Here is a 23,101-nt window from a genome sequence, read left to right on the forward strand (position 1 = left end):
GGACACAATTTGATGCTCGAAATAGCACAAATGACTATATGTAATAGTCTTCAATTTAATGAGCTATGGCAGCCCCTTCCAAGCAGAAACTACCTATAATCTATGTCAAACAAACTTCCCCAAATACTACATTGTATAGACACATAAAAACCCACCAAACCAAATTGAATCACCTTAATCGAAGCTCTAGAACTTGAGATATTAAATGTTGAAGTTGGAGAATAAGTTAAGAACAGACAGAGAAGATATTAAAATCTCAACGATGACCGCTAAAGTGGTCATGTAGCTGCTAATGTTTTAACTGTTAATGCAGTCATCTGGATAAAAAAGTGTCCTATCTCTAAGAGGCGCCTTCCACAAAAGTGGCATCCATGTCACAATACAATGACTACAAATACGGCTAGCCGACCGCTAACACTGCCCCCCTCCTTTATGGCCTATCTCTAAAGAACCCCCAAGGCCACTAAAATTGGCCAAGAGACATAAAATCACCTACCACAAAAGACATCAATGGCCACTTAAGTGTTCGCACCAGCAACAACACAAGCTAAACTTTAGTTTTGATGCTTTGGACTCAACTGGAGTCCTATGAACACAAACCATATACAAATCTGATTGTAAATGACATGAAAGACTTAATGGAATTGATGAAACAACCATTGGAGGTCATTTACTAAAACTTTTACTAAATTCAACACTTTAACTATCACAAAGAAAGCAATTGGGTGCCTAAAATCATAAAGAAGACTTTGAGACCCAAAAAAAGGTCTTACTACAAATTCAAAATTATAGATCTAACAGAATTAACAAAATTACATTCTGAGGTCATTTACCTTGATATTGACTGAAGCCAACCATTCAAACTCCAAAAGTTCCACAATAGAAAAACTTGCATAAAAACCAAACGGACGACCAAGTGACCAAACTGTCTGTTCTAGCAAGTCATAAATGTCTTGTGGTTGCTATAGGAAAGCTCTCAATTTTGTAAATATGGGAAAATGGAGGAAATGAACTGGAGGGTCATTACAGTATTCACTACTAAAAGGGACTTCTATCTGCAAAAGTAGAAGGACAGTTATAGCCTGAAGGTACGAAAAGATGGGGTATCGAACTTGCATGCTCTGTCAAACCCTCAAACACCCTTTTGGATCTAACAACACTTAAACATTCTCATATTCCCTTTTGGGATGTAGCTCCCACAAAACTGGGTCGAACACAACCTAAAGTACCAGATATATATAAGGAAAACCAATACCACACTAAAATTGTTAAATTGAGCAAACACATTACCATGGGAGATGAAATCCAACTCACAGTTGAAATATCTATCTTATGCTCCAAATTCAGTATATTCTACTCACCTGGAGCATTTTGCTGATATTTAGCTATCTTGCACATATCTAGTATTTAGATATGAATGACTTAGATATTATTCTTGGTATGGATTGGCTTCATTCTTGTTATGACTATTTACTATAGAACTTAAGTGGTTAAGTTTAAATTTCTAAATGAGCCAGTCATACAGTGCAAAGGTAGTAATTCAATATTTAAAGGTCAGTTTATCTCGTGCCTTAAAGCTATAAAAATAATTTCTAAAGATTGTATCTATCATATAGTACAGATTAAGGATATGAATTCTGAAACCCCTACTCTTGAGTCAATTTTTATTGTGAATGAGTTTTCAGAAGTGTTTCCCGATTATCCTCCTAAAGTTCCTCCTGAAAGGGAAATCGACTTTGGAATTTACCTTCTTCAATATACCTAGTCTATCTCTATTTCTCCTTATAGAATGGCTCTGACAGAACTTAAGTAGTTGAAAGATCAATTAAAGGACCTTTTTTATAAGGGTTTTATTGGACCAAGTATCTCTCTATGGGGTGCTCTAATCCTCTTTGTTCAAAAAAAAGATGGTTTCTCCACATGTACATTCATTATTGAAAGTTGAACAAGGTAAACATAAAGAATAAATATTCAATCTCAAGAATTGATGATTTATTCGATCAGCTTTAAGGTGCTAGTTACTTTCCAAAAACTGATCTTCAATCAGGTTTTCATCATCTTTGTCTAAGAGAATGTGACATTTGAAAGATGTCTTCAGGACTGGGTATGGTCACTATGAATTTTTGGTCATGTCTTTTTGATAAATGAATGCTTCTACAACTTTTATGAATTTGATGACAGAGTACTCAAGCAATACTTGGATATGTTTGTCATTGTGTTTATGGGTCATATCTTCATCTATTCTCTGAGTGAGGATGAGCATGCCGATCATTTGAGGATTGTCTTGCAAATTCTCAAGGATTGTCTTGCAAATTCTCAAGGATCATCAATTATTTGCTAAGTTTAGCAAGTGTAAGTTTTTATTGAGATCGGTTAAATTCCTTGACCATAGTATTTCTAGTCATAGTATTAGAGTTGATTCTAAGAAGGCTGAGGCAGTTAAGAATTGGCCTAGACCTCTTTCTCCCTCAAATAGTTAGAGTTTCTTGGGTTTATCAGTTACTATAGATGGTTTGTGGAAGGATTTTCCTACATTGCTTCGCCTTTGACTTCTTTGACTCAAACAAAAGTGAAATTCCAATGGTTGTAAGCTTATGAGAAGATTTTCCAAGAATTAAAGAATTGACTTACTTTAAACCCAGTTTTAACTTTGCCAAAAGGATCTGATGGTTTTGTTGTGTATTGTGATGCCTCAAGGATTGGTCTTGGTTGTGTTTTGATGCAAAATGGTAAGATGATATCCTATACTGCTAGGCGACTTAAGGTTCATGAAAAGAATTACCCGACTTATGATTTGGAGTTAGAAATAGTGGTATTTACTTTGAAGATATGGAGACACTATCTTTATGGTATTCTTGTTGATGTGTTCACCGATTATAAGAGTTTGTAATACGTGTTTAAGAAAAAGGATTTGAATCTTCACCAAAGAAGGTGTCTTGAATTATTGAAAGATTATGACATGAGTATTCTTTATCATCCAAAAATGGCAAATGTGGTTATCGATGCTCTTAATAGATTGTCCATGAATAGTGTTGTTCATATTGAGGATAAGGAAAAGGAGTGTGTTCATTATGTGCACCAACTAGATTGTTTAGGTGTTCATTTGGTTGATTCAAAGGATGATTGTATTATTGTGTGAAATGGCTCAAAATTATCTCTTGTGTCGAATGTGAAGGCAAAATAAGATAGTAACCTGACATTGGTTGAATTGAAGAAAGCAGTTTCAGAAAAAAATATTAAGGCTTTCTCCCAAGGAGGAGATGGTGTGCTTCATTAACAAAGTCAATTATGTGTTCTGGATGTTGTTGGTTTGACGCAATAGATATTATAAGAAGTCAAAGTGCTCGGTAGTCAATTAAACTAGGATACACTAAGACGTATCACAATTTGAGGGAAGTCTATTAGTGAAATAGCATGAAGAATGATATTGCAGAGTTTGTGGCTAAGTGTCCAAAATGCCAACAAATGAAAGTTAAGCATCAAAAACTGAGAGGTTTGTCTCAAGATATTAGCATTCCTACTTGGAAGAAGGAAGATTTGAATATAGACTTTATTACGGGTTTACCTCATATACATCATCAACATGATTCGATTTGGGTTGTTGTAGACCAAATAACTAAGTCGGTGCATTTTCTTTCCATTAAGACTTTTTATTCAGCCGAGGATTATGCTAGACTTTACATTTGAGAGTTTTTTAAGTTGTATGGTGTTATCTTCTATTATTTTGAACAGTGGTACTCAGTTTACTTCTCACTTTTGGAGATCATTTCAGAAGAGTCTTGGTACTCAAGTTAATCTCAGTACAACTTTTTGCCCACAGATTGATAGTCAAGTAGAGCGGACAGTTCATACTTTGGAAGATATGTTGAGAGCTTGTGTGATTGACTTCAAAGATAATTCGGATGATCATTTGCCTTTGATTAAGTTCACTTACATCACTCGAGTATTAAAATAGCTCATTTAAGGCCCTCTATAGTATGAGGTGGAAATTTGTGATTGGTTGATTTAAAGTTGGAGAGGTTGCTTTAATAGGGTCCAAATTAGTTCATGAGGCTATAGAGAAAGTTTGACTCAATAGAGAGAGGTTGAGGCCTGCACAAAGTCGATAAATATCCTATGTGGATTTTAGAAGAAAAGATCTTAAATTTGAATTCGATGATTGGTTCTATTTCAAAATCTCACCTATGAAGGGTGTGATGCTATTTGGTAGAAAGCGAAGCTTAGTCCTAGATATGCAGGCCCATATCAGATTTTGAGGTATTTCGATAAGGTGGATTATAAGTTGGATTTGCCTTTAGAAATGGAAATGATGCACCCAATATTTCATATTTCCTTGTTGAAGAAGTGTATAGGTGATCATACTTCGATTGTGCCATTGGAGAGTGTATGTGTAAAAGAAACTCTCTCTTATGAAGAGGTTTCGATTGAGATTCTGAATCGTCAAGTCTAGAAGTTAAGAAATAAAGAGGTTGTTTTGGTAAAAATTCTTTGGAAGAATCAATTAGTTGAGGGTGGTACTTGGAAGGCCGAAATTGGTATGATGTCCCGGTATCCTCATCTCCTTCCCTCCTCTTCAGTTTCATCTTGTGGTATTAGTTCCACGTGTTTACTTTGCCAAATTCATTCGTTTCAACTATTCTTTGTTTTTTGCATGCATGCATGTTCATGAAATCAGTTTTAAAGTTTATGTTTTAGCTTGGGGTTGGTTACTCTTTGTTTTATGAATTTTAATGTATTTTGCATTCATGTTGAGTCATTAGATATCCTTCCCTGATCTATTCATGCTAAAGTCAGTCCCATTTGAGGACAAATATTCCCAAGGGGCATATATTGTAACACCTTGAATGTCAGAAAGTGTGATTTGGAAGAAAACAAGAATAAATGGGTTTATATAAAAAGGATGCTATAACTATTCCAAAATAAGCTATTGGTGTACTAATTCTACGAACCTTTTTTATGGAACGTAGAAGGTTATATGGGACGTAGGAACTAGGTATGGCTTGAATGTATAAAATTGAAAATTGGTTAAGTCCCAGAAATGAACTACGAGTATTATCTATGGACCATACTTGGTGCTACGATCTGTAGATGGGGATCGTAGAAGGGTCTTGGAGGTTGGAAAATATTGAGTCTCAGAAGAGTCCTACCAAAGAACAGGATGGTTTGTAGATGGGACCAACGACCTTGAGGAGTGGTCGTAGGGTGAGTTTCAAAGAGTTAGGAAGGGACGAGAAGACCTATAGTCTGTAGGAAGTCCAACGACCCATAAGAAGTGTTTCATAGGTGGGGCTCATGAATGGTTAAATATATTGAGAGCAAGGGTTCTACTATTGGGACCTATGGCCCGTAGAGAGGTTTACAGATCGTAAGGAGTGTTCGTGGAAAGTGATCAGGAAATTGAATCTCTGAACCTTGACCTATGGACCAACAGGATGGTCCATGGGTCCCCCGACGTACCGTAGGTAGAGTTTGTAAGGTCACTTCGGTAGTTAAATCTCATGGTCATTTCAGTCAATTTCTATTCTTTTAACACCTAAGCTATACCATTTTAAGCCTATTCCTAAGACCCATAACTACTTTTACCCTTCAATTTTCCCCTATTCCCTCTCATTCACTCAAAACCCCTAAGGCTATCAAGAAATTCTCTCTTATGGTCTTCTTCAAGCAAGCTAGGATTTTAAGGATTCAAGTCTCCTCTTCTAAATTCCAAATCCATAATTCATTGAGGTATATGGTAACATCATCCATGGGTCTCCTTTCATCCATGGCTCCCCAAAGAACCTTCAAATTCTCTTTATGATTTTTTCCAAAAATATAGGATTTTGATGATTTTACATTGGATTCAATCAATTATAGTTTTATTCATTTTCAATGATCTTATTATGAATGATTTGATCTCAATTACATATTTTCAAGAATATTTATGTTAACCCATGTTTTATTCCTATTCTATGATTATGAATTGAGAATTATGCATGTATCATGTATTGAAGAAACTATTATTTAAGGATGCTTTCAGATAAAGTATCAAGTATGTTTCTATGAAAACAAGGTTGCTTTAAAGTAAAGTATTCTCACCATTATTTTTATGAAATATCATGATTTTAATGCTTTAGTTATGTGTCTTTTATGAATATGTTATGAAATCATGATATGTTAAAGGATTTATTCTTATGATTTATGTATGTTATGATGAACTTGGTATTACTAGATTCTTACCATCTTCAAAGCTTATGATATGTTAAGTATGATATTCCATTGAGAGTTTACATAGTACCGAGAGTACTTTGGGATGGAGGATCTCCCATTAGTAGAGGCAGAGTTCTTTAGTAGCAATTCCCTAGTCCCATGACTACATGCTCCAATAGGATGTCCTATTGGATGAATCAACTTAAGTTGGTGGATCCATATATAGCTCATGTCATGGTCCTTACCTGGTAAGTAGGACAACCTCTTTTCAGTATAGGGAAGACACTGGACTCTATGTTATAGCTCACGTTGTTTATGTCGATTAATGGTATCTCTCAAAAACACTTTCCTCTCATTTATGTTATGGTAAGCGTATGATTCGCTTATGACTATTGCATTGTTCATGTTTCATTTTTGTAACGATTTTTTAAAGGATTATGTCATGTTTTTCAGCTTGATCATTGCATTGTCATGTTTTATGTCATACATTGTACATTCTCCATACTCAGTACATTTCATAGTATTGATCGCATATTTCTTTTGCCTATATTATTTTAATATAGGTTATGATGCTCTAGCTCACGCCCGCAGTTAGTATTGGATCCTATCAACATACACCGATTTGGTGAGTCCTCATGGTTCGAGGGCATGGCTGAGTTCTTTTATATCTTTTTCAGACTTCTTTCAATTTCATACTAGCACTTGTCCTATGACACACTTATGATAGTAGAAGCTTATTGTCAAACTTAGTATGATTTTCGCATTATTAGTTGTTATACTCAGATTCTCCTTATGTTGCGATTTCTATTTTGAGACTTATCTTCCATATTTTGAATTACTTTCTTATGTTGCTTACCTTAGTGTCAAGTGGTTTGTTTAGGGTCTCTCGGGATCCTATTCGTCATGTCATGTATAGGGGGTAGCTTGGGTAGTGAAAGAAAATCTGGGCCATCCCTCCAATCTAAGGGAAACTAAGCTGGTATGTGCCAAATAAGCATAGTCAACTGAGCAGTAATGGTCCAAGGGCACAACTCCCATCAGCAAACACCACAAGTTACCCAGTATGCCAAAAGTGAACCTCGCATCCTGAAAAAATACTGAATCATTGATTCCACGAATTATTTTGATCCCATCCTATAGATGAAACTTCTACGCAACTTTTCATCCTCCAGCTAAGGCTACATCTAAATCTACCAATGAACACTGCTCCAATCCCAAATCAAAAACAATCCCTTGGGAGCTATCAATACAATCGAAAATAACCAACCACAACAGTAACAAGGTACAACAAGACATCACACTTCTAAATCTCAGCTTGCCATAACCAAATACCAAGACTACCAGAAGGAAACTAATTCAAGAAGGATGAACGAGTGAGTCAAAACTTTTCAGCCAAGAATAAGGCTAAGCCAAGGGAAGAAAGCAACCAACTAGGACTACCACAACACCATAGAAGGCCAAACTATATTTCACACAACTCCGACAACCAGCAACTCCAAACCACTAATCCAAAGGGATGGCACACAACTAATGCAACCTTCCAAGTCGACTAGGTCCAATAGTACAATACTTCCAGAACTAATAAAGCTGGTCTAGACACCTATCTAACAAAGATCGGCATCACAGCAAAAGAAAATGGCAAGAGAGACAAAAAGGGAAAGCTAACTAGCCTTGTCGCAAGCTTATCACAAACCACCAAGAATGAAGGCACAAAGAGTTTCTCAACCATCACTTCTCAAACATGAAAACACGCCCTAGTCAATCAACTACTAAAAGAAACAAACAATAGAAACTCAACATATACACACAAATCCAAGTAAGGTTGATATAAGAATCATAATATGAATAACAAGTCAAATGGGCATGTATGAGTATGAAAACCCCAGAACCACACAATATAAGCAATGAAGGAAAACACAACAAAATTTTACAAACACAATCTATACCTGAATCATCGGCCTCTGGCCGGCCTAAAGAAGCATAAAACGGATTGTGCCCGACCTTGACCTGAACACCTGAACCACCACCAGCAACACTATGAGCACCACCTCTAATCGAATATCACACAAAACCATGAGACTGACCTGGCTGGATGAATTTCCCACTGGTCCCATATCGGGGACACTCTCTAAAGCGATGGCCAAGCACTCCATGGATGTGACAAGGTCCAACAACTCTAGTTTGAAGGATAGAAGAAGTCTGCAATGTCTGGAAGATCAACCCCCGCCTGGGGCACTCACTGGACCAGTGGTAAAACCCTCCACAATCATAGCAACCCCCAAGGCCTGAAGCCCAATGTGAAAAATGCAATGAGTTGTCCTACCTACATCCACCAGACTCAGGACCACCCATAGCCAACTACACTAAGGCCCTACGACAAACTCTAACAAAGTGTCTTATCTCACCACACTCGTAGTAACCATCACAAAAAGCAACCTGTAATGAAGACCTAGCTGGAGTAATATAAGACCCAACACCTAAAGACCCAAAATACACACCTCGAGAAGCCTGACCTGAGCACCGCTTCCATAGGCACCCCGACCTACCGCACAACCCCCTAGAACTTGAGGTGCTATCGCTACTAGCATGATAGGCCAAGAAGGAAGATAACCCTTACTTAACTAATACTCACCTCAAAGTGGAATTTTGTCACCGTTGTACAAATGGTGAGGCCTCCTTTCACTATCTCTATAAGCCTCAAGGCACGCTTTCTCCATGACCCTCACATGACTAATAACCTAGTGAAAGGTATACCCAATTGCTATCAAATGCTTTGATGCCAACCCAAGTGGCAAAGATAACCCCGTGTCAAACTCCTGATTCATATCTCGATCCATATAGATTAATTTAGGGTTATGCTTAACCCACTAAAGAAATCCCAAATCATATTCAAATACTGAAGACGAACCCTGTTCCAGAACAATCAACATCTTATCTTAAAGAGAACCCATTGTACCAAGAACCAAACCCACTGAGAGTGTATCCTCAAAGGGACTCGACCCTCCTAACACTGAACCTCAAGGATCCAAGGTAGCCAATAACTCTATCGGAGCCTGGGCTTCCCCAAGACTCTCTGTCTAGTGAAGTACATCTCCGACCTCAAGGTCTATGCCTTACTAAGGCCCTCCATCTCGACCAAGTGCGGAATCTATATTAGTATGTGTTAATGCTCCATCCACACTCATCGAATACCTCATGATATCCATCTAAGAGAGTGGATTCAAAAAAAGCAGTTTTTAGAGGTTAATAAAAGCGAAAGCACATAATAAGGGGTCAAAAATAGAATTTCCTAAGAATTTCCTATAGCCTCCCAAATATAGGATATGGACATCTCCGCACAGATCCACGGGACTCTACTAGGCATTTTCTCTCATATCAATGGTACCAGTCAACTTGGCTTTAATACCAACTTATCACAAATCGATTTCTCAGGTCATGATAGCACCTACTACACCCCTCCAGTAGGTAAGCCTAACCCATAGCCTGAAACCATAAGCAATGGGCTATCATACAGAAGATAACAATGCGAAGCATGAAGCTGATAAAAATGATAAAAAAGAGAAACAACTGAAATATATCACGGGAATAATTCCCAAGACCTGGCATCAATCAGTAATCGAACATCTAATTAAACTAGGAGTAAAAGGCTTTTCCAAATATAAAACAAGTACAGACTGTCTCTTAATACAACATAAAGACTAGCCTAGTCAAAATAGATGAAAATCGGTAACTCTGGATGCTAGGAGCTCACCCCTGTCTCCGAAGTCCAAAAGTTGCTCTGCACTAAATTGAAATAAACAATGAGAAATCGTACTATGATCTATAGGTTGTAAGTGTAGTGTGATTACCAAATGAATGGTGCTCAGTAGACATAGGCCAACTGAGCACCACAAATAAATTTAGTGTAAACAACATGTAAATAAAGAAGGTACAACACAAGTAACTACACGGGAGATATAACATGATAGAATAGGAACATGAGAATAAAGAAATAAGGCACACAAAGCAAAGAACTTGAGTCAAAGAACGTACTTGAAAGAAAGAGCCAACATCCTACCTATAATAAGGAAGTACTGCAAGAGCCAACTAAATAAGGACATGTCGACGACATTCACCACTAAATAACAAGGCAGCCTAAAGCCTAAAGCAACTCAACCTAATAGGGAGTAACAGCATCAAGTCAAGTCTAAGTCATGCAATTAACCAACTATCAGTGCAATCAAACAATAACCAACCAAACCCCACAAGCCTGGATGGTACAAATAGCAAACATAACCTTATCGGCCATCATAAAATCGAAGGGTGCCAAATAGCAACAAGTTACACTAGTGATAGGCAATATATATAAATGCAGGTCATGCAGTAGAAGAATCTGAACTATAAGTAACCAAGTGTATAGACCTACCCTAGCCCGGCTAGAAAGGTAGGACCCATGCAGCTCCCTTAACAAGTATAGTGGTACTCACGAATAAAGGTTATCATAGGAGATGCGAAAAGTCTATATACATTGTTTAGGCCCAAACCAGGTCTTACAACAAGTCATCTCTATTGTGGTACCAGAGGAATGAGTAGCTAAACCTGTCATGACCTAACCTCATAGGTCGTGATGGGTGCCCAAACTGGACACTCGCGTATACCCCTGCTAACTATAAGTAAGCTTGTCCCCTATTTGAGTCATAATATATCAACAGGCACGATAACATATAAGTCGATGAGGCCATTGCAACATATTGGGACAACTGTACACATATACATATACAACCCACATACATGTCCACCGACCTCTAAGAGCAAGAACAATAACATAAGGTGGGACAGGGACTCCGTCGTACTCCTGAATAAATAAATGTATACATAGGAGGATCGGTACCAACAAGCTAGGCTCCAGAATAGTGGATCACTCCTAATATAGTTGACTGGAAATCCTAAGCTGACGGATATCCAAAATATGTACCTGTACCTGCGGGCATGAAATGTAGCCCTCCAAAGAAAAGGAGTCAGTACAATACATGTACTGAGTATATAAAGCATAAAACATCATAACTGAGACAACAGCTGAAATGGGATGCAGGAAAATAAGTATAACAGTTAACAATTACTATGCCTGCACCTTATGAAATGAGGCCACGTACATCCTCCTCATATACCATACTCGACCCATTGTGGGGCTCGTTTTTATCATATCATCATATACGGCATCATGCCATCGTATACAGCATTATCTCATATGTTACAAATACATCATTATGTTTTTACATGAATACCTATCTATCGTATCTGACCCATTAGTGAGGGACTCAGTGAAAGAGTAGTGTATATATCATACCGCACCCAGTCCATTATGGGACTCAGTGCCATTATCACATAGTAAAATATATCGAGGAACGTTCGGCCTGATCCATAATTTAAAATAATGCCAAGAAATATACGTCCCAATCCATATTTTCATCATATCATCATAGATATATATATCCAGCCCGAGACTCGGTGAATAACATCATCACATACGACATCATCGTATGCTTCACTTCATCATATACGACATTTTATCATCATATACTTCATATATATATATATATATATATATATATATATATATATATATATATATATATATATATATATATATATATATATATATGGCCCGGGACTCAGTGAAGGAGTAGTAAAGTTGTGCACGATAACGTTTCCTGCCCCTCTATGGGATTCGAAGGATGGGCTACAGCGTGCACGAGTAGAGTAGTGAGAAACCATATGCAACTTAAATCATCATCCAGACTCAATGAAACAGCCAAGTGAACCGTCACTTGAAGACTAGAGTAGTAATCGTCTTGAGTACCTTCTAAACATCATTAGGGATCATGTCAACTGGAGTCTCAGGAATCATAGACGTGTATCGAGACACAGCTAAGCAACTTATGGAATTAGAGACATTTGTCATCGTAGAGACCTTAGGAATAGAAGCTTATGCATTTAATTACTCTTCATCAAATAGGAGACTCGAGGGTCGTAGGTCAACTACTTTGAGAAATTCAACATTCAGAAGTGAATAATGGTCACGAGTTATACTCGGAGATCATAAATGGAATTATCCTCAAAGCGTATTTTGAATTTCATAACATTTAAAGGTGAGTAAGGATCATGCATCATGTTTAGGACTAGTGAATGGAATTACCCCAACGCTCATATTATTCATCACTTACATCTAAGACATGCCAAAATAAAGAAGGGATGGCTTTACATACCTATGCCAAAAACATGCCAAGAGAAAAAAGGTAGCTTCACATACCTCTTATGGATTACCCTTAACCACGTTCGCCTCGTCGTCTTTTGAAACTGTTTAACATGAAAGCAATACTAAGGTTAATAACCCTCCACTTTCCACTTTCCAATTTCCAACTCTACAACCAAGTATCCATAGGAATTGTTTCCTTATTCATTTCTCTCGACTAGTTTATTACTAGTTTCGAAGTTACCGGAAATCGGGCAGCATCTCTCCTGTAACTTGCCCTATCCAACTGCTAATCATAGCAGCCATATTACCAACAACAACCAGCAGCTATATATATAATCAAATCACTTCAACATTACTCAATACAACTCCAAACAACTAGCTCAAAACTACGATACCAAAATAGAGTTTTTTAACCTTTATTTCATAAAATCTTTAACAATACGAAATGGAGGGTCGTGTGGATGCAACCCACAGTACCCACACCCCTTTTAGAACACTTTACATCCCTGAAACATGCCACCCAACCAGCTGCAACCGCAGCACCACATTCACAACACACTACTCGACTTCAATTTGACTATAACAACTTCAATTTAGTTTGTTTCTAACGTCAAGCATCCTTATACAAGTTTTCCACTTCAAGCCTCATTTAAGACATGTAATATACTGTATAACAACATCATAAACTCCAATTTGAAAGAAAAAACCTTACCTTACCCAAAACTTGTCAAAACTTGCCAAAACTCGCCTCAGAAGTTCTTTTAGCGCGGCTAAAACTTCGTGGTTGTTTGTTAACATTTTGGCTGTTCCAAACCATAAATTTAGATAATTAATTTATGGAATAAAATCAGACAACTTACCTCTTTTTCCTCTCTAAATCTGTAGCCTCTCTCTAGCTTAGGGTTTCTCTTCTCTTTTTTTCTAGAGTTTTCTTGAACTTAGGATATAATAATGACTTTTCTTGATAAGGATGATCATAAAACATATATATATATATATATATATATATATATATATATATAGGCCACCTGAGGAGGTGAGTGGTGACACGTGTCAAGCCCTCATTGGGCCAACACACCACCTCCTTCAATCACGTGCTGTCGTGTGGCATGTAGGGTCCTCCTCCTAGATCCAGTTGCTGCCACGTGGCACTCTCTCATGCTGCCATGTGTCACCTTCTTTTCCCCCTTGTGGGTTTGTAATCTCATTTTATTTTACGAACCTATGTAATTCTTGCTACGTAAGCTTGATATGTACTCAAGTAACTTAAGTATGTAAGATTTCCAAGTTGGTAGCTTACGTAAGTAAGTCGAGTCCTACGACTCATTACTTGGCCTCCAACTCCTTCCGAATTCTTATAATCATATTTTCAATCTTTCTTACTATGGGGTGTCACATTTTCCCTTCCTTAGAGTTGTTTGGTAGCGTTATAGATTATTCGGCTCGCATGGTCACTTCTAAGAGGCTTACGAACCTTCCACGAAATTTAAGAACCTTTCAAGAAATTTAAGAAGCTTAAGAAAGTTCCAAGGTACAAGTTGAGTGCATCCCAGATGCCTCTAATATTTCAAGTAGAAAGAAGCACATCCTCGACACCTCATAAATCTCTAAAACCGCTTAACAAAGTGATCCAAGTGGTGTGGCTCTCATTAAAACCAATTTAAAATAGCCTCAGTACAAAAATAGTTCTTTTCCATGAATGATAATAATGAACCAATGCATGAATTGTGATCATACCACAAAATATGTGATAATGAGAAACCAATCCAATGCATGCCATCACCATCATCTAAACAAGGAATTCGAAATCAGAAATACAAAACCAAAATTGCCATGCTACTAAATCAAAGAGAACTAACCTGGAGTCCAGCTACTTCTCAAATCCGGCCTCAGGCCCAACAATATAACAACAGCTAAATAAAGGCATGGCAATCCTACCGCTAATCATAAAGTGAAGGAATCAAAACGGCTCAGGATCAAAGTCAGGGGAGAGTAACAACTCAAGGAATGACGCCTTACCCCAAATCATGCCACACTAGCTCAGAATCGAGCACAACTAATCCAAACATATGGCTATGAAGAGCCACTAAGGTCTCAAGCACTAGCACAAGATACACCATCCGTAATAATCCCTACCACAAGCAACACACTACTACGAGGGAAATAAAGCAAATTCTAAGGCATCTAAGGCTCAATCTGGCCTAAGGCCACCGGTATCAATCCTAATAAGTATAATCACGCTAAGATAACTCATAAGCAAGGCTTATAGCCTAAACTAAGAATTTTACGAGACTAAACTAGTCTAAGGCTCAACCAGAATCAAAAAAATAGATGAATGGAGTCTAAAGCTCAAGAAGCACAATCCTATATCACATGTAATTGTTGACATCCAATTTTGGTTCACCATACTCAAAATTAACTACTTCGATCTTTCAAATACAAGACTCAATTATTCAATGATATTCCATATTTTCTTCCTCAAAATGAGAAAGCATATTCCCTTATTCTAGGCATTAGGAAAAGTAAGTTTTGACTATTTTTTTTACTTTGTACATATTTGTACAAAAAAAGAAAAAATAAAGATGTTTATATTGTTTTTTCTTTGCGGCCCCTACCTTTTCCTAGTTTCAAACACTCTCTATCTACTCTCTTATTCTTCCAAAAGAAAAATGACACCCATTTTTTACCTATAGGTCAACAACCAAAGACCAAATCCATGAGAAACAATCCTCCTTCACATTTCTGCATTATTCAAGCATTTTTTTTATTTTTGTTGTCCACTTTCTCCTTCACCCTCACTATAAATTACCCCTAAACCACATAGTTTTCTCAACCTTTCGTCATGTCCGGTCGGCTCCAAGCTGGAACAACACCAAACACACCACCCACCCCTTTTCTTCTCCAATCTCCCTCACACTGGAGAAACCACCGAATATCCCACTGCTTTCGTTCCATTTTCTGACCAGATCCGGAAATACTCTATCTCCAGCAAACTCCGATAATCTGTATTTCATCATCATTTTATTCTTGTTTTCGGACTAGCTGCAATTTTGGGCTGTTCTTGTATAATTATTTTTGTGTTTTCTCTATCTCAATTTTTGTTTCTTTGAATGAGCTCCAGCAAATTCCGTTCTTCAAATCTCCATTATTTTTTTTCCTCTGTTTTACTCACAGGTTGTTGATTTGCTAATAAGTTTATTTTTGGGTTAATTTTTAATAATTATTGTAGGTTTCCATTGATTTTTGTTATTGCTCTGGTCATAGTGGACTTTATCATTATTTTGGTGCCTTAGTGGCTAACTTTAAATTAATTTTGGAAAAACATAATAAATAAATAAAGAAATATTGATTCCCGTGTCATGAAACTATCAGACTCTTATTTGTCTTATCTTCATTGCTTTTGTTTATATTTTACTGAATTCTTATTATTTAGATATTTCTAGGACGTTTTAGATTATGTATTATTCTTAATTATTTTGGATACTAATATTTTTTCTTTTATGTTTTGTGTTGGATTTATTAGTGGTACAGTTACTTTATTGAAAATGTTAAAATTTTCCAGCAACTTTAATTGAATTTTGTAATGATGTGATGTTATTTTGATATCATCATCATCCATTCTTTTAAGGCCTAATCCATTGGTGGCCCTTTAAAGTTGGCATCAACTTTCACTTAGACATCTAAATCACGAGATATTTATTTTAGACACCTAATTTAAGGGTCTGATGTGTCATTTTGATACTTTTTATAAAGCTGGCACCTCGCGTGTTTTTTCACCTACCTGAGGCACGTAGAAGCTATTTTTTCATCTGATATGGCATTAAACAAGGCCTATAACGGTCATATTTCTCTTATCTATATATTTATGCCCCTTCTTCTTCATTTTTGCCCTAATTTCTTAGCTTGTTTCTCTGATTTGAAAAAAGAAGAAGACAAAAATCAGTTCTCACTTCTTCTTTATTTTTCTCTCTTTCATGTCACTCTTCTCCTACACTTTCATGTCGAGCTTCTCCAACTATTCCATGGCCTCTTTGGATGAATGTCGATATTGTAAATGTGGTAATGAAGCACTATTAAAGACTTCTTGAACCCAATTAAATCCAGGTCGTAGATTTTTTACTTGTAAACTTTCTAAGGTAAAGTAATTTTCTATGTTAATATTTTTACTCATATATTGAAACTTTTATTCAATGTGAATCTTAAAGATCCATTTATTTCCGGTAAATACAACAAAAGAGGAATACGTATTTTTTATTAATTGTGGGCTTCTAAGTTTTTTTCTGATTGATTTTGTAGAAAATGGGTGGTTGTGATTTTTTTATTGGTATGAAGATCGACACCTCCTCAAGAAAATAAGGTGATCTGGGGTTTGTTGAAGAAAGTCAAAGCTTTTAATAAAAAAAAAATCGAGCAAGAAATATATTTATTATTGGTGTGATCGTTAATGGGTTGGTAATGTTTGGAATATGGAGATTGAAGCCTAATTATTAAAATATGTTGTGTTGTTCAGGTATAGGTGGTGGTTTATCATTAGGTGTAGGTGGTGGCGTAGTATTATTTTGATGTTGTTATTGCTGTAAAGTTGTCTATGTTTTGGATGAAATGAGTCTTCATGTTGTTGTTGTTGCTGTAAATTTCTAGCTAGGCCACATTTGTATGTATTTTGATGTTATTTTTGTATAGAATTCACATCTTGTTGAAGTGAATACATATTTCACTTATTAAAAGTTCAAAATCCTACAAATTGTTGGATATTGTGGTAGCTTTTCATTGCCTTCATCAATGGTATTTTCCAACATCTCTATTTGAGAAACAAGGCGACAATTACATTATGTGATATGACAATTTAATACCAAAAACATTTAACAATATCACAATGTAACTCAAAAACATAATTCATAATGAACTCAAAGTTAGCATTATGCTAAATACCACGATCAGTGAATTGGTTTAACAAGGTTACAATCCTCAAAAGTGATTACATTACATAGAAAAAAGTATTCAAAACTTCAAGCTGTTGTTACTTCTTCTTTTTGTTTGCCATTTACTAAAACTGAAAGGTAGTGATAACATCTCTATTTTTCCATCTCAAGCCCTTAGACTTTAAATCAAGGTTTATGCCTGTTGAACTTGCATTCTTAAAATTTGAACCTGTTAGTAGAATTTTTTGACTTGAAGTCCCTGGCTATTTTTACAGAAAAAGAGAAACAAAAATTAGTAAGTAAGTTGCACTAGTGAAGATTAGTATGTAACCAAAGGAGAAAACAATATACATTGAGTATTTGGGTTTCACTTGCACTTGTGAATATGCCAAATCCAACATTACTTGATCCACCATATGATGGCTTCTTTGTCCCCCCTTTTGCAGAGTCTTCTCCAGTTGCTGCAACTTCTTTCTTTTGTACAATAGTCTCTTTTCTCCTCCGAGGTAGTTGACTTATTATTCTTCTTGTAAAAGGAATACTTGTATCCACATATGATGGTGGTTGGCTTGAGCTTGTATCATTCACCCTCATAAATCTACTTGTATCAGCACAAACTATTGTTGAAGAAGCATGCTTGCTTGATGTTGTTGATGCAGGTTGGCTGAATGTTATTGGTTCAGGTTGGCTGATGTTTTTTGGTTCAGGTTGATTGAAGTTTTTTGGTTCAGATTGGCTACTTCCTTGTGAGCTTTGACCAGTAAATTATGAATTATGGGTAGCTGCTTCTGAACTTTGACCAGCAATCTGAATATTTAAGCACAAAATATATGTTCATTAAAAATTCAACAAGTGATTGATAAAGACACAAGCAAGTATAAATTGTGTTACCTTGCAATATCTCTTGTTATGACCTTGTTGTTTACACATGGAACAAGTCTATTTCACCCCTTGTTTGGACATTTTATCATACTTCTTTCTTGCTTCATCTTTTCCCTTTCTTCTATTTCTTGCAGGTCTATCGAGCATTGGTTTAGGTTCAGGAGGTTCAATCCTTGGATTGTTAGTTTCAGGCCACATCTTTATATTTGGAATTGGTTGGATGAAATGACTATATGCCTTTAAGAAGGTATTCTTCTTATACCAATGCTCTACAAGAGGTTCAGGCTCCTGTTCTATGTGGCATAAAGCAGTAATAGCATATTGGCATGGAATGCCTCTCAGTTGCCAAGTTCTACAAGTACAAACTCTATCAGCCAAGTTAACTGTATGTCTGTACTCCCCTTCTCCAATTTTAAAACCAACATTAGCATTCTAAAGCATCTTGTATGTCCTAGACTTGTCCTTATTCTCCTCTAAGATAAGTCTAGCTATAGGTGCAATATCAGATATCTAGGTGTTGTCAAATTTAATCATGTCCACAGTTCTTGTCATTATCTTTCTCCTAATTTCATCCAACATGGTTATTATAGATTTGTATCTACATGATATGATCCATGAGTTAAAGGTCTCACACATGTTATTTTCAACTACATCACATTTGGAATACTCTTGAAAGAATGCCCTAACCCATGACACCTTTGGTTAATGCAATAAGTCAGCACAAATATCCTTACCAAGTTTGCTCATTTTATGAAGCTCATCCTTGAACTTCACTTTAAAACTTGCCTTTGAACATTTCCAGAAGTGTTTTCTTCTTTCCTCTCCCTTCCAGGTTTGATTTCAATTAGACCAAATATGTCTAGCACACCTTCTAACTTCAGCATTTGGTAGCAGTTCATCAACAGCTGCATGAAAACCCTGCAAACAAAATAAAATGCAATTCAATACTTTATAGATAATCTAATAGCATTAGCAAATGTAATATGTAATTACTTTTTGCATATCTGCCATCACAATAAGACCCTGTCCAGTACCCAACTGCAGATCCTCTTTCAAGTAATTAATAAATAAACTCCAACTATGCTTCGTTTCCTTAGCTACAACTGCCCAGGCTATAGAAAACATCTGATTGTTTCCATTCTTGCCAACTGCTACTAGAAGTTCACCCTTGCAAGCACCCTTTAAGAAACATCCATCAAATCCTATTATTCTTCTACATCCTTCCTTCCACCCCTTTTTCAATGCATCCAAACTCATATAGAAGTATACAACTAAATTTTTTTCTGATGCAGTTTCTCTATCCATTCTTAAAAAAATAGAACTATCAGAATTGGTCTATTTTATAACCTCAGCATAATCACATAGTCTTGCAAATTCCATATTCCAGTCACCCATGGATTCTCTAAGAATCATTAGCTTTGCCTTGTAACAGATGGTCCTACCCACAATTCTAACTTCTCCCTACATAATTCTTGTATTTTTCAAATCCTTATGGATGATTGTTTAGTTATTTCATCCCTAAATTTATTTGCTAGGAATTTACTTGTACACATTTTGTTCTTATTTGATGGAGAACACTTATGTATAGGATGGTAGTTCGTGATAAAAAAAAGTTACCAGAATCTCTATCAATTGCACCATAACACAACCATTAGCATTTTTCTTTGAATTTACATCTAGCCCTCACTCTATGAATTTCATTAGGCCTTAACTTAATCTGATAATTATTTTCTACTGCATAATTTTCCAAAGCCTTTCTAAATTGTTTAACATTTTCAAAAATCATTCCAAGTTCAAAAATAGAGACTTCACATTCAGCATCATACCTAACATTTTTACTCTTCCTTCTTCCTAGTTGATCAACACCCCTAACAGCTTCTACATCTAATACATTTGTGCTATTATCACTATCACAGTCTGAGCTATCAATATACACTTCATCTCCTCCTAATCTGCCAACATAGCTATCCTTCTTATTTCTTTCAATATATTCAAAGCCTCTATCAATACCACCGTCACCTATTGATATTTCTTCAGGTATTTGTTTTCTCTGAAGATTAAGATTTCTTTTGTTCCTCCTTTCAGATCTAAAGGATCTCAATTCTTCATCAAGATCTGAACCATCTTCATCAGGAATGACATTTATATCTAGTCACTACTATGCAGATCTGACTCATTCACATCTAAAACAGCCTCATTCTCTACATTTCCAATATCAACAAAGTTTGGCCATGGTAAAACACTAGCTGAAGTTGGCAATTTCTCTAACTCATCAATTTCATGGACCACATAAACATGAAAGTCATCACCATGTATTAAGTCTTTCACATAGTCTAACAACTGAATAGCAGAAGTAACTTGGAAAAATTCATTGTTAATTTCATTTTGACAGTAAAAACCCTTCACATTTGTGTACCCAAGGTCTTCAGTGTATGAAAGAAACTCGACAAGGCTAAAATAATCTTTATCAATAGCAATGATAAATACATCTACTTCTCATCTATAAGTAGGGTTAGGATATGCGATAACATGACCCCCATGATGAAAACATTTCAATATATAGTCATCCATATCTCAAAAAGGAAATACCCAAAAAGCTCCTTACTTTATCAATGCAATTTCCAAAAACAATCTAGTTACAAAATGCTAATAGAGAGTGGATACAACCAGAACATACACTTTCTTCTTCAAGGATGAAACATGCAAACACAAGAAGTAGTTGATAGAAATGTCAAAACGCCTAACAAAAATGCAATCTCCAACACTTGATTTCGACCTTTAAACCTTGAAATTGGCAACATAAACTAACATAACAGTTAGTATTAACTAAGAATTGAATGAAAATCAAGAAAGATTGAACTTTCATACACTTACCTAGGTTTTGATTGATGAAATTGAAAAGGGTTTCTCCTTTGAACTGAAGAGACAATGGAGAGACAGTGTTGAAGATCAACTTTTGACCATTTAATCTTAAAGTTATATGACGTGTAAAGTTGGTAGAGTTGGCAGGATATAATTGGTTAACTAATCTATGTGGAGGAAAGTGTAATACACGTTCTAGACTCAAACTTCAGATTATTTAAAAGGTGTCAAAATGACACATCAGACCCTTACATTAGATGTCTAAAATGAACATCTTTTGGTTTAGGTGTCTAAATGAAAGTTGGTGCCAACTTTAAGGGGTCACCGATGGGTTAGGACTTCTTTTAAATGTTGATGTTGCCATGGAATTTTCCCCTTTGAGTTTGTTCACATGATTTTTGTTTGTCATTTTTTTACTTTGTTGTTATTATGACAAGTGTTAACCGAATAAGGCCAATGAAAATTTTTCTCTGTCGAATTTTGACGCCTCCCCATTTTTAAAGATTGAAAATTTAGTTTAAGTTATATACATTACAATCTTAATGTTTATTTTTACTCTCTCTTTTCAAGGTGGGAATCGTTATATCTGGACTGATTTTATTGGTCATTTAAGGTCATTTTGACGGCTGCTCCATTTTACTGTTTCATTTTTATTTTATGTATTTTCGGTGACTTCTTGATGTCTTCCATGAGCTCCATTTTTCTTGTTGAAATTTATTTATTAATTTTTATTTGTTACTGGCTTAATTTATGATTGTATAATGATAACATTACTTTATATATCACTACTTTTTGTCCCTTTAATCCATTATGTGTCACGATCTAAGCCTAGGGCCTAGACGTGACATGGCGAATGAGAAACCCGAAAGTACCTCAATCAAGCCTCTTAGCATTCTTTTAGCCTTTCATAGGTAATGATAATAAATAAACAAGCGGAAATCATAATAGTAAATTTTCAACTTATATATGTCCAACAATACCTCTAACTATTAGATTTAACGGGGCTAAGACAAGTCCCTAGCTCACCTTCAATCATAATAGAAGAAATGTCATAGTAAAATATCTTAACATATCATAAACTAGAAAGATAAAGGAGTATTGTTCCCGGAACATGGGAACTCACCAAAAGTAGTCTCCAATGGAATATCAACTAGCCACGTGGAGGAGAACGAGGAGGAGCACCGATCCCTATATGGTGATATCATGTAGGCAAAAGAGTATGCGTTAGTACTTTGAATGTACTAAGTATGTAAGGATGCATGAATATTGAGGAAACATTAAAACATTTATGTAATATGGAACATAATTTAATGTATGCATAATAAATCATATAGATATCCTTTAAAACATTCATTTTGTGGGAAATTAACCATAACCAACATTTAAGACCATGCGAGCTATTACATGGAATCCAACATAACCCCATACGTTGGCCGGGGAGACTACTTGCCGGGTAGAACTCCGTCAACTTCATTCATTTCTTTAACTTTAACTTTAAGGGCTATTTATGGATCCATTAGCCTAAGCGTACAAGGGCTCCTATGTTGGCACATAGTTAATGAGACAAGGGGTTGCTACTAGGATTCCCTTACCGAATCCCACCTCAATGCCTCATTCGGTGCTAAGTCAATCCCACGGAATAGTTTAATACTTCAAAATATTCATAGCATATAACTTGAGAATTCAAACATCATATTCGGTAGAATAGCTCATTAAAACATTTGATAATTCAAATATGCAAGAATTGTTCTTATTGCATAAAGAATCCATCATTCATATCATTTCATCATTCTTTCATTTCATAAGACTCCCTTTTTTATCATAGATATTGCTTTTATAAACATTTATTTAGAGTCAAAGCTTTCAAGTCAAACTTTATTAAAAATATAGTAAAACTAGGTGGGTTCAAATCACTTCAACTTGCAAATATGTATGTAAATAAATATTCATAAATACTTTGAAATCCATTAATTAAAAATCATGCTTTAAACAACCCACCATTAATTTCAAG

This window comes from Solanum dulcamara, chromosome 1 (assembly GCF_947179165.1).
Source record: "Solanum dulcamara chromosome 1, daSolDulc1.2, whole genome shotgun sequence".
Classification (NCBI taxonomy): Eukaryota; Viridiplantae; Streptophyta; class Magnoliopsida; order Solanales; family Solanaceae; genus Solanum; species Solanum dulcamara.